At 41.4% G+C, this 13,754-nt stretch overlaps 1 protein-coding gene across 6 annotated transcripts in view; it reads left to right on the forward strand.

Moving 5' to 3' along the window:
• Nucleotides 1-13,754, forward strand: part of tbpl1 (TBP-like 1) — a 67,281-nt gene that overhangs the window by 1,359 nt on the left and 52,168 nt on the right. For 2 of the 6 annotated variants that reach the window (XM_063040413.1, XM_063040415.1), the window contains exon 2: nt 12,731-12,899. The exons of the other annotated variants lie outside the window; for them this stretch is intronic. The gene's annotated coding sequence lies outside the window, so the exon portion shown is untranslated. The remainder of the gene's footprint in view (nt 1-12,730; nt 12,900-13,754) is intronic. 6 annotated transcript variants of the gene reach the window in all.

Raw genomic sequence — 13,754 nt, forward strand, 5'->3', positions numbered from 1 at the left:
ATAGAATATTACATGACTGCTTTGGTTTTGTTACTGTGCCAGTATGAGTGATTGTTAGAATTTGGAACATGTGGCATGTTAATTGTGTGTAATGGGCCTTCAACAGCAATTTCAAGGATGTTGCTCCATGCGTGCATACATGCAGATCTTCTATTCTTATTCATACGCAATAGTGGTGAGCTACCAAGACAGTATAAATTGACATATGGCAGATATATAAAGGTTGCACAATGGTCAAATTTAACTTTTAAGTGTACGAGAAGCCAAATGAAACTTTTGATGCTGGAAATCTGATATTAAGAACAATGTTTGAAATGACAGTGCATCTCTGTAGAGAGAAAAGCAACTTTAAGTATTTCAGATCAATTATCTTCCTTTGCTTTTGTTTTGGGGAAAATGATCTGCCCATCTCACGACCGTGAAGTACTTCATTCACTTTGAAATGGTTTGGGACAGTTATATAAAAGATTAAAAAGTGATGCTGTGTAAGTACTAGTCATTCAATTTTTGATATTTAATCAACAGATTCCTAGTAAACACGTGTATGTCACTATGTGCAATGCATTCCAGTTAACTGGGACACATTGGGACTAGTTTATTTTGGTACAATTAAACAGCTGCCTCATTAGTGAAAGTTTCATGGAATAGTTAAAACGGTATTAAAAAAGACAAGGTATGTAAACAAAAAGTGTTTAAATGAAATGCAGAACAAATTAGAACACTACCAATATTGCTGTAAAATGTAACATATATAATGCAGTAATATATAACTACGTATTAGATTCTAATACTGAACAAAGGAATTTATCCATTTGACTTGAAGTTTATTGGAAATTTTGAGAGGAGGGTATTTCTCTCAGGTCCTCCGCCCGAGTAGAAAAGGGAGTGGTGGGTCGCCACAGCAAAAGAGAGCTTTGACTAGCAACCAATTTATGTTTGGAATTGATTACCTAAAATAAAATTAAAGGAAGGCAGGCGCAAGAGCAGCAGCCGTCATCTGATTGGAAAGAGAGTGATGATCTTCAGGCTTTAGCTCTGAGGCTTCAGTTAGAGAAAGCAAAAAAAGAAAAGCTCAAGGTTAAGTTTCTATCTGCGCCAGGTGAGTCGAGCTGCAGCTCTTTAGGGAACTGGAGATGCAGCTCGATGACCTTCGTCTGGGCAGGGAAAGTGAGGAGGTGATAGAGAGGAGCTATAGGCAGGTAGTCACACCTGGACCTTGAGAGACAGATAAGTGGGTAACAGTCAGGAGAGGGAAGGGCAAGAGTCAGATACTGGAGAGAACCCCTGTGGCTGTCCCTCTTAACAATAAGTACTCTTGTTTGAGTACTGTTGGGGCGGGGGGGGGGACCTACCTGGGGGAAGCAACAGTGGCTGTGCCTCTGGCACAGGGTTTGGTCCTGTGGCTCAGAAGGGTAGGGAAAGGAAGAGGATGGCAGCAGTGATAGGGGACTCTAGTTAGGGGGTCAGACAGGTGATTTTGTGGACGCAGGAAAGAAACATGGATGGAAGTTTGCTTCCCAGGTGCCAGGGTCCGGGATGTTCCTGCTCACGTCCACGATATCCTGAAGTGGGTATGTAAACAGCCAGAGATCATGGTACATATTGGTGTCAACGACATAGGTAGGAAAAGGGAGGAGATCCTGAACACAGACTACAGGGAGTTCGGAAGGAACTCCCACTCCCTTTTCGGCAGGACCTCAAAAGTGGTAATCTCGGGAATATTGCCCTTGTATAGAAACAGAGTGAGGTGAGGATAAATGTGTGGCTGAGGGATTGGAACAGGGGGCAGGAATTCAGATTTCTGGATCATTAGGACCTCTTTTGGGGCAAGTGTGACCTGTACTAAAAGGAAGGGTTGCACGTGAATCCGAGGGGCACTGATATCCTGGCAGGGAGGTTTGCTAAGGCTGTTGGGGAGAGTTTAAACTAGAATTGCTGGGGTTGGGAACTGAACTGAAGAGATGGAGGAAGGGGCAGTTGGCTCACAAATAGAGAAAGCTTGTAGGCAGTGTGAGAGGGAGGATAGGCAGGTGATAGGGAAGGAATACGCTCAGTCTAATAGTTTGAGATGTGTCTATTTTAATGCAAGAAGCATCATGAACAAAACAGATGAGCTTAGAGCATGGATCAGTACTTGGAGCTATGATGTTGTGGCCATTACGGATACTTGGATGGCTCAGGGGCAGGAATGGTTACTCAGAGTGCCAGGCTTTAGATGTTTCAGAAAGGACAGGGAGGGAGGCAAAAGAGGTGGGGGCGTGGCACTGCTGATCTGAGATTGTGTCACGACTGTAGAAAAGGAGGAAGTCATGGAGGGGTTGTCTACTGAATCTTTGTGAGTGGAAGTTAGAAAAAGGAAGGGGTCAATAACTCTACTGGGTGATTTTTATAGACCACCCAATAGTAATAGGGACATCGAGGAGTAGATAGGGAGACAGATTCTGGAAAGGTGTAATAATAACAGGGTCGTTGTGGTGGGAGATTTTAATCTCCCCAATATTGATTGGCGTCTTCCTAGATCAAGAGGTTTAGGTGGGGTGGAGTTTTAGGTATGTTCAAGAAGGTTTCCTGACACAACATGTAGACAAGCCTACAAGAGAAGAGGCTGTACTGATCTGGTATTGGGAAATGAACCTGGTCAGGTGTCTCAGTGGGAGAGCATTTTGGAGGTAGCGATCATAACTCTACCTCCTTTACCATAGCATTGGAGAGGGATAGGAACAGACAAGTTAGGAAAGCATTTAATTGGAATAAGGGGAAATAAGAAGCTATCAGGTAGGAACTCGGAAGCTTAAATTGGGAACAGATGTTCTCGGGGAAATGCACGGCAGAAACCATAAGACAAAGGAGCAGAAGCCGGCCATTCGGCCCAAAAAGTCTGTTCCACCATTTTATCATGAGCTGATCCATTCTCCAATTTAGTCCCACTCCCCCATGTTCTCACCATAACCCTTGATGCCCTGGCTACTCAGATACCTATCAATCTCTGCCTTAAATACACCCAATGACTTGGCCTCCACTGCCGCCCATGGCAACAAATTCCACAGATTCACCACCCTCTGGCTAAAAAGTTTTCTTCGCATCTCTGTTCTGAGTGGGCGCCCTTCAATCCTTAACTCATGCCCTGTCGTACTGGACTCTCCCACCATGGGAAACAATTTTGCCACATCCACTCTGTCCATGCCTTTCAACATTCGAAATGTTTTTATGAGGTCCCCCTCATTCTTCTAAACTCCAAGGAATACAGTCCAAGAGCGGACAAACGTTCCTCATATGTTAACCTTCTCATTCCTGGAATCATTCTAGTGAATCTTTTCTGAACCCTCTCCAACGTCAGCACATCCTTTCTTAAATAAGGAGCCCAAAACTGCCCACAGTACTCCAAGTGAGGTCTTACCAGTGCCTTATAGAGCCTCAATATCACATCCCTGCTCCTATACTTTATTCCTCTGGAAATGAATGCCAACTTTGCATTCGCCTTCTTCACCACCGACTCAACCTGGAGGTTAACCTTAAGGAAATCCTGCATGAGGACTCCCAAGTCCCGTTGCATTTCAGAACTTTGAATTCTCTCCCCATTTAAATAATAGTCTGCCCGTTTATTTCTTCTGCCAAAGTGCATAACCATACACTTTCCAACATTGTATTTAATTTGCCACTTCTTTGCCCATTCTCCCATTCTATCTAAGTCTCTGCAGACTCTCTGTTTCCTCAGCAGTACCGGCCCCTCCACCTATCTTTCTATCATCAGCAAACTTGGCTACAAAGCCACCTATTCCATAATCCAAATCGTTGATGTACAACGTAAAAAGAAGCGGCCCCAACAAGGACTCCTGTGGAACACCACTGGAAACCGGCAGCGAATTCCCACTCTCTGTTTCCTGCCAATCAGCCAACGCTCTATCCACGTATGAAACTTTCCTGTAATTCCATGGGCTCTTAACTTGTTCAGCAGCCTCATGTGTGGCACCTTGTCAAAGGCCTTCTGAAAATCCAAATATACGACATCCACTGCATCTCCCTTTTCTGGCCTACTTGTAATTTCCTCAAAAAATTGCAATAGGTTTGTCACGCAAACATGAGGAAATCTGCAGATGCTGAAATTTCAAGCAACACACATAAAAGTTGCTAGTGAACGTAGCAGGCCAGGCAGCATCTCTAGGAAGAGGTACAGTCGACGTTTCGGGCCGAGACCCTTCGTCAGGACTCAGTCCTGAAACATCGACTGTACCTCTTCCTAGAGATGCTGCCTGGCCTGCTGCGTTCACCAGCAATTTGTAAATAGATTTGTCAGGCAGGATTTTCCTTTAAGAAAACTATGCTGAGTTCTGCCTATCTTGTCATATGCCTCCTGGTACTCCATAACCTCATCCTTAACAATCGACTCCCAACCACCGATGTCAAGCTAACCGGTCTATAATTTCCTTTTTGCTTTCTTGCCCCTTTCTTAAGTAGTGGAGTGACATTTGCAATCTTCCAGTCCTTCAGAACTATGCCAGAATCTATTGGCTTTTGAAAGATCATTGCTAATGCCTCCACAAGCTCCACAGCTACTTTCTTCAGAACACGAGGGTGCATTCCATCTGGTCCAGCAGGTTTATCTACCTTTAGACTATTCAGCTTCCTGAGTACTTTCTTTGTAGTAATTGCGACTGTGCACACTTCTCTTCCCTAACACCCTTGAGTGTCCGGTATACTGCTGATGTCTTCCTCAGTGAAGATTGATGCAAAATACTCGTTCAGTTCCTCCACCATCTCCTTATCTCCCATTACAATTTCTCCAGCTTCATTTTCTATCAGTCCTATATCTACTCTCACCTGTCTTTTACTCTTTATATGCTTGAAAAAGCTTTTAGTATCCTCTTTGATATTATTTGCTAGCTTCTTTTCATAGTTTATCTTTTCCCTCTTAATGATCTTCTTAGTTTCCTTTTGTAAGCTTTTAAAAACTTCCCAATCCTCTGTCTTTCTACTAATTTTTGCTTCCTTGTATGCCCTCTCCTTTGCTTTAACTTAGGCTTTGACTTCTCTTGTCAGCCATGGTTTCATCCTTTTTCCATTCGAAAATTTCTTCTTTTTTGGAATATATCTGTCTCGCACCTTCCTCACTTCTCGCATAAACTCCAGCCACTGCTGCTCTGCCATCCTTCCGGCTAGTGTCTCTTTCCAGTCAACTTTGGCCAGTTCCCCTCTCATGCCACTGTAGTTTCCTTTACTCCACTGAAATACCGACACATTGGATTTCAGTTTCTCTTTTTCAAATTTCGGTGAACTCAATCATGTTATGATCACTGCCCCCCAATGGTTCCTTCACCTCAATCTCTCTAATCACCTCTGGTTCATTACACAATACCCAATCCAGTACAGCCGATCCCCTAGTGGGCTCAACAACAAGTTGTTAAAGCCATCTTGCAGATATTCTACAAATTCTCTCTCTTGAGATCCAGTGCCGACCTGATTTTCCCAATCCACTCACATGTCAAAATCCCCCACAATTATCACAACACTGCCCTTCTGACAAGCCTTTTCTATTTTGCCCCTGCGATTTCTTAGCTCAACCCATATAGATTCTATACCTTCCGATTCCGATTTAACTATTATGGTTCTATTACTATTTATTATTTATGGTGCTACTGTAATGAAAACCAATTTCCCCCGGGATCAATAAAGTATGACTATGACTACTATGACTATGACCTAAGTCACCTCTTTCTAATCATTTGATATCATTTCTTACCAATAAAGCCATGCCACCCCCTCTGCCGACCTGCTTATCCTTCCGATACACTGTGTATCCTTGGATGTTCAACTCCCATAGACATGCATCCTTTAGCCATGTCTCAATGATGGCCACAATATTATACCTGCAATCTGTAGCTGTTCGACAAGATCATCCACCTTATTCCTTATGCTGCGTGCATTTAAGTATTTAACACCTTAAGACCAGTATTTGGTACTTTTTGCTTTGATTGCACTGCAACTCATCCCAATGGCTGCAAATTTGCCCATCACCTGCCTGTCCTTCCTGACATCTTTACTGCTCACTATCTTAGATTTAGACAGACTAGGAGAATGGGCAAGGAAATGGTGGATGGAGTATTGTCAGGAAGTGTATGGTCATGCACTTTGATAAGAGAAATAAGAGTTGTCTATTTTCTAAATGGAGAAAAAATACAAAAAACTGAGGGGCACAGGGACTTGGGAGTCCTTGTGCAGGATTCCCTGAAGATTAACTTGCAGGTTTAGTCTGTGGTGGGGAAGGCAAATATGATGTTAGCATTCATTTCAAGAGGACTAGAATATAGAAACATAGAAAATAGGTGCAGGAGTAGGCCATTCGGCCCTTCGAGCCTGCACCGCCATTTATTATGATCATGGCTGATCATCCAACTCAGAACCCCGCCCCAGCCTTCCCTCCATACCCCCTGACCCCCGTAGCCACAAGGGCCATATGTAACTCCCTCTTAAATATAGCCAATGAACTGGCCTCAACAGTTTCCTGTGGCAGAGAATTCCACAGATTCACCACTCTCTCTGTGAAGAAGTTTTTCCTAATCTCGGTCCTAAAAGGCTTCCCCTCTATCCTCAAACTGTGGCCCCTCGTTCTGGACTTCCCCAACATCGGGAACAATCTTCCTGCATCTAGCCTGTCCAATCCCTTTAGGATCTTATACGTTTCAATCAGATCCCCCCTCAATCTTCTAAATTCCAACGAGTACAAGCCCAGTTCATCCAGTCTTTCTTCATATGAAAGTCCTGCCATCCCAGGAATCAATCTGGTGAACCTTCTTTGTACTCCCTCTATGGCAAAGATGTCTTTCCTCAGATTAGGGGACCAAAACTGCACACAATACTCCAGGTGTGGTCTCACCAAGGCCTTGTACAACTGCAGTAGTACCTCCCTGCTCCTGTACTCGAATCCTTTCGCTATAAATGCCAGCATACCATTCGCCTTTTTCACCGCCTGCTGTACCTGCATGCCCACTTTCAATGACTGGTGTATAATGACACCCAGGTCTCGTTGCACCTCCCCTTTTCCTAATCGGCCACCATTCAGATAATAATCTGTTTTCCTATTTTTGCCACCAAAGTGAATAACTTCACATTTATCCACATTAAATTGCATCTGCCATGAATTTGCCCACTCACCCAACCTATCCAAGTCACCCTGCATCCTCTTAGCATCCTCCTCACTGCTAACACTGCCACCCAGCTTCGTGTCATCCGCAAACTTGGAGAAGCTGCATTTAATTCCCTCATCCAAGTCATTAATATATATTGTAAACAACTGGGGTCCCAGCACTGAGCCTTGCGGTACCCCACTAGTCACCGCCTGCCATTCTGAAAAGGTCCCGTTTATTCCCACTCTTTGCTTCCTGTCTGCTAACCAATTCTCCACCCACACCAATACCCTACCCCCAATACCGTGTGCTTTAAGTTTGCACACTAATCTCCTGTGTGGGACCTTGTCAAAAGCCTTTTAAAAATCCAAATATACCACATCCACTGGTTCTCCCCTATCCACTCTACTAGTTACATCCTCAAAAAATTCTATGAGATTTGTCAGACATGATTTTCCTTTCACAAATCCATGCTGACTTTGTCTGATCATTTCACCGCTTTCCAGATGTGCTGTTATCACATCCTTGATAACTGACTCCAGCACTTTCCCCACCACCGACGTTAGGCTAACTGGTCTATAATTCCCCGGTTTCTCTCTCCCTCCTTTTTTAAAAAGTGGGGTTACATTAGCCACCCTCCAATCCTCAGGAACTAGTCCAGAATCTAATGAGTTTTGAAAAATTATCACTAATGCATCCACTATTTCTTGGGCTACTTCCTTAAGCACTCTACGATGCAGACCATCTGGCCCTGGGGATTTATCTGCCTTTAATCCCTTCAATTTATCTAACACCACTTCCCTACTAACATGTATTTCGCTCAGTTCCTCCATCTCACTGGACCCTCTGTCCCTTACTATTTCTGGAAGATTATTTATGTCCTCCTTAGTGAAGACAGAACCAAAGTAATTATTCAATTGGTCTGCCATGTCCTTGCTCCCCATAATCAATTCACCTGTTTCTGTCTGCATTTGTCTTTATCAGTCTTTTCCTTTTTACATATCTATAAAAGCTTTTACAGTCCGTTTTTATGTTACCTGCCAGTTTTCTCTCATAATCTTTTTTCCCCTTCCTAATTAAGCCCTTTGTCCTCCTCTGCTGAACTCTGAATTTCTCCCAGTCCTCAGGTGAGCCACTTTCTCTGGCTAATTTGTATGCTTCTTCTTTGGAATTGATACTATCCCTAATTTCTCTTGTCAGCCATGGGTGCACTACCTTCCTTGATTTATTCTTTTGCCAAACTGGGATGAACAATTGTTGTAGTTCATCCATGCAACCTTTAAATGCTTGCCATTGCATATCCACCGTCAATCCTTTAAGTGTCATTTGCCAGTCTATCTTAGCTAATTCACGTCTCATACCTTCAAAGTTACCCCTCTTTAAATTCAGAACCTTTGTTTCTGAATTAACTATGTCACTCTCCATCTTAATGAAGAATTCCACCATATTATGGTCACTCTTACCCAAGGGGCCTCTCACGACAAGATCGCTAATCAACCCTTCCTCATTGCTCAAATCCCAGTCCAGAATAGCAAGGATGTAATGTTGAGATCTATCAAGCACTCACTTGGAGCATTGTGAACAGTTTTGGGACCTTAGAAAGGATGTACTGAAACTGGAGAGGGTTTAAAGGAGGATTATAAAAATGATTCCAGGATTGAATGGCCTGTTATATGAAGAGTGTTTGATGTCTCTGGGCCTGTATTCACTGGAATTCAGAAGAATGAAAGGTGACCTCGTTGAAATCTATGAAATGGTGAAAGGCCTTGATAGAGTGGTGTGGAGAGGATGTTTCCTGTGGTGGGGGAGTCTAAGCCTAGAGGACACAGCCTCAGAATAGAGCGGTGTCCTTTTAGAACGGAGGTGAGAAGGAATTTCTTTAGCCAGAGAGTGGTGGAATTCTTTGCTACAACAGCTGTGGAGGCCAAGTCTGTATGTATATTTAAGGTAGAAGTTGATGGATTCTTGATTGAAGGGATATGGGGAGAAAGCAGGAGTTTGGAGCTGAGAGGAAAATTATATCAGCCATGATTAGCAGCCTGAATGAGCCAAATGGTCTAATTCTACTATTTATACTCCTATAGTAAGACTTGTGGCCTTAATAACTGCAAATGAACAAAATCCCTGCATGTACTTAATGCAGATAATCAACAGCCTTTATATGACTGCATCCTCCAAATCTTCATTTTCATTGTAACATTCAAGTTGATTGTCATTACCTTCAATTTCTTCATAGTTTCTAACTTGCTGAAGTAATGAAGTCGTTTCATTTTCACTCCCAGCTGTTTCTCACACTTACAAGCTGAATGCTTGAAACTGCAGTGAGCAAAAAGTTTTGAATTGTTTTACTGTTTATTTCTCACCAACTATCAGTAACAAAAATCAGCGCTATTTGTATTGTTCACTTGAAGCACAGTGTTGGAGTCTAATGGCCACACAAATGCATGTGATTAACACTCAGCAGCAGTCTCCTGTCCCAATTAAGCGGCATAGTGTCCCAAAAGAATGGAATTCTGGCTAATTTTTCAATTAGTTTTTGTTCTTTCAGAGTTGTCTAAAATAAGCAGCTGTCAAACAACTGATGATCAGATTAAGCAGAATCCGCTGTACTACCCTGAGTTTCATTTTCTTGCAGGCATTCACAGTAGATCAAAGAAATACAACAATGAGTGAAAAGCTACACACAAGCAAAATCTGACCGTGTGTATAAGACAAGCTGTGCAAATACAAAAACTAGAATAAACTAGTATTACTCTAGGCATCTATTAATGATTCACCTTTCATTTGTAAAGAATTCCGTGTCTTGTCTAATAATTTAAAAGTCTTGAATCTTCAACAAAATACTAATTTCCCTTAGTATTAATAGCTAGGTTATCCGTAAAATTGTTGGTTTCTTAATTATTAAAAATGTTAATGATTTAGTTTATGAGGACATGCAGTCCTCTTTTATTGTCATTTAGTAATGCATGCATTAAGAAATGATACAATATTCCTCCGGTGTGATATCACAGAAACACAGGACAGACCAAGACTGAAAAACTAACAAAAACCACATAATTATAACATATAGTTACAACAGTGCAACAATACCATAACTTGATGAAGAACAGGCCATGGGCACCGTAAAAAAAAAAGTTCAAAGTCTCTCGAAAGTCCCACATGTCACGCAGACGGGAGAAGGAAGAAAACTATCCCTGCCATGCCCGACCCACAGTCCAACTCTGAGTCGTCCAAACACTTCGAACCTCTGACCAGCCCTCCGACACCGAGTACCGAGCACCATATCTGCCGAAGGCTTTGACCCCAGCCTTGGTCGCCAGCAGCAGGCAAAGCCGGGGATTTTGGGGCCTTCCCTCCGGAGATTCTCGATTGCACAGTAGCAGCGGCAGCGAACCGGGCATTTCAGAAGTTTCTCCAGGTGTTCCTCTTTGCTTCTCACGTCAGTCTCCATCAAATCAGAATTGTGCACGGCATCCTACTTACAAATATGATATCATTTCACCGGAGAGCTGCGCGCGCTGCATCGCGCCACCATCTTCTCCTCCCTCCGTCAAGGATAATTATTCAAGAATAATTAAAAATTGTCTTAAAGCTGGCATGTTTTGAAAGGCATGGCTTGCAAGCTGAATTTTAAACCTATGGTGGAGATGCATATACCAAACAGATTGCTGCAAATGCAATGCTATTAATTTAAGTGCTAAGGGGAAAACTTTCCTTATACTATTCACTATTGCATTACACTTGTAACGAATACAGATGTAAATCATAGATTATCATTGGTTTGTAAACTAATGCATAATGCTCTCAGTTCCTAAATAAAACTAAGAGTTCTAATTTATGCATGTTTTTATAAGTGAATCATGAATGTATCTTGCTTCAGCGTATACATTTCATATTTTTAGGTTTATGTTGTCATAAACATGGAGCATTGAACCATCTTGCCTCAAATGTACAGTAAGATTTGATAAACAAGGAAGGATAAATTCTGTTGGATTTCATATTTAACTGACTTGGCTGGAAGGGACCTTAAATGAATTTACTCATGAATAATTTTTGTAAGGATGCTTTACGTAGAATGGTTGACATTTATGGAAATGCTCAAAATCATACAGAGGGATGAATTTGTAACAGAAGGTAGAAATTAACAGAAGAATCATGATTTTGGGTATAGAGAATCTGCACCTTGCTATCTTCTGTAGTTATGTAATGTTAAATACTTAAGAATTGTGAGCACACTAAGAAGTGTTTGATCTGCTATTTATGTAACTTCGTATTTGTCTGATTCTTATTTTCTTACATTAAAATTATCAGCTTATTTCACACTACTGTCAACTTAGCATGTTTTCTTGTGTTCTTCCAAAATAGTGTAATTTATTTGCCTTTTTCGGCAGCAATAAATGAAAGATTTTCTTTCATGCTTTTGAATCCAGAGCTTTTTTCATTGCTTGTCCTTTTCACACTTTTCAATACTGGGGTGTGTGTTTTCATTCGCTCTGCAAGCCATTTTGCATACCTGTGCATTTGACACATGCAATTTCAGCAGATGTGTTCTTGGTTTGCAAATATAGGCCATAGCACAATAGTACAGTCTGCTCTAAATCAAAAGATTGTGATTACATAATCCTTATTGGCTTTTTATTTTAGGACTAAGGGAAGAACAATATTTGAAATATGTTAGCTGAAGACCTCTTTAGTCTTATTTCATAGATCTACTCAAATGTTGGAAGCTTTCCAGCAGATATTTATAATTCTATCTGTGGCAAAATTATTTCCTTGTGGGACCTGACTATGCTCAAATTTCTGTATATTTTCTCCTTTAGTCTTGCTGCATCTTTATATTCTGTATTCATTCCATGTAGATTTTGGCTGCGTAGCAAGCCTGTTCCATTAATTCAAGCTCATCTTCATTGTAGCCATTTCTCCAAGTTACCATATAGTGCATTTCCAAAAACGGTGTTTTCTACCATCCTAGGCTTGAACCACACTACAAGCCACCTGGTATGTAGGCTCCAGTGAACTGGATTGAAAGGCTGCAAAGGGTTGTTGACTTCGCTAGCTCCATCACAGGCACAAGCCTCCCCACCTTTGAGGACATCTTTCAAAGATGGATGCCTCAAGAAAGTGGCATCCATCATTAAGGACCCTCACCATTCTGGGCATGCTCTCTTACTACCTCCAGAGAAGAGGTACAGGAGCCTGAAAACGTGCACTCGACTTTTGGGGAACATCTTTTCCTCTCCACCATCAAATTTCCAAATGGTCGATGAACCCAAGAACACTACTTCGTTCATTCTTCCTTTTTTTTGCACCATTTATTTGTAATATATAATAATTCTACGTATGCATTGTCCTGTTGATGCAAAATAACAGGTTTCATGACATATGTTAGTGACAATAAATCTGATTCTGACACCAAACCTGTTATCATTTCGCCTTCACTCTGGTGTTTAGGCCTTGGTTAGTCAAGTTCCATCTCCAACACATTGGCATCCTTCATTCACACCTGACTCTGTCCTTTAAACTTTTTGCCTTCCATTCACTAGTTTATTCTGATTGTGCATGAATTATTTTCTCATGCTGATGTTTCTAATTGATTTGGTCTATTCTAGTGGCATGTAGATTAATTGCCCAGCTCAGTCCAGTCCAGCCTTCTCCACCACTGAGCACATCTGCAAGAAAGCAGCATCCTTTATGAAGGACCCCACCATCCAGACTATGTTCTCTTCCTCTGCTACCATCGAGAAGGAGATACAAGAGCCTTGCGTCTCACACCACCAGGTTTGGGAACAATTATTAGTCTTCAGCCATCAGACTGCTGAACCAGTGTGGATAATTTCATTCACCTTAACACTGAACTAATTCCACAACCCATAGACTCATTTTCAAGGACTCTACAACTCATATTCTCAGTGTTATTTGTTTACATTTTTTAAATATTTTCACAAGCTGTCTTTTGCATATTTGGTTTGTCAGTCTTTAGTTTTTCATTGTTTCTTTGTCTACTATGAATGCCTGCAAGAAAAATGAATCTCAAGTTAGTATATGGTGGCATATACAGCACATACTTTGATAAAGCACAAATAACACTGCAATCTTATAACTCTGCTGTCTACAAGATTATTATAGAGCATAAACTTGACTGGTTTCTTCCCTCTATGTTAGCCATCTCAAATACTGGTACTGTTGAACTTCATCCATAATAAAACGAGGCCATCCATTTATTTGTCTCGATGTTTTTTCCCTTAGGCAAGGTTACTCCTCATGCTTACTTTTGGTCTTTCCCTAGCTGCACTTCAGGGCTTTATTTTTCATCTTAGAACCGCCTCTTTTTTTATGCCCCTTAAGTTGCTCCTACCACTCCATGCCTGGTGGAACTCATTAAATTGGTTTGTATGTTCCACCTCAATTTCACAACCCTCTTAGTGACATACTTTCCAATTTTCACCCCTTTTCATATCAAGACTTTTGTAAGAGATACTTCCTCACAAATTGAATATAAATTTCAAGTGAAATAATTTTTAAGCTTTGTTAAACAGAACAAAATATTGACAATGAGAATGATAAGTACTTAATATAGATCGGTTCCATATTGGAGTTTCAAGTATAGATGGGAAATTTGCAAATTTGTTTTTT

This window comes from Mobula hypostoma, chromosome 2 (assembly GCF_963921235.1).
Source record: "Mobula hypostoma chromosome 2, sMobHyp1.1, whole genome shotgun sequence".
Classification (NCBI taxonomy): domain Eukaryota; kingdom Metazoa; phylum Chordata; class Chondrichthyes; order Myliobatiformes; family Myliobatidae; genus Mobula; species Mobula hypostoma.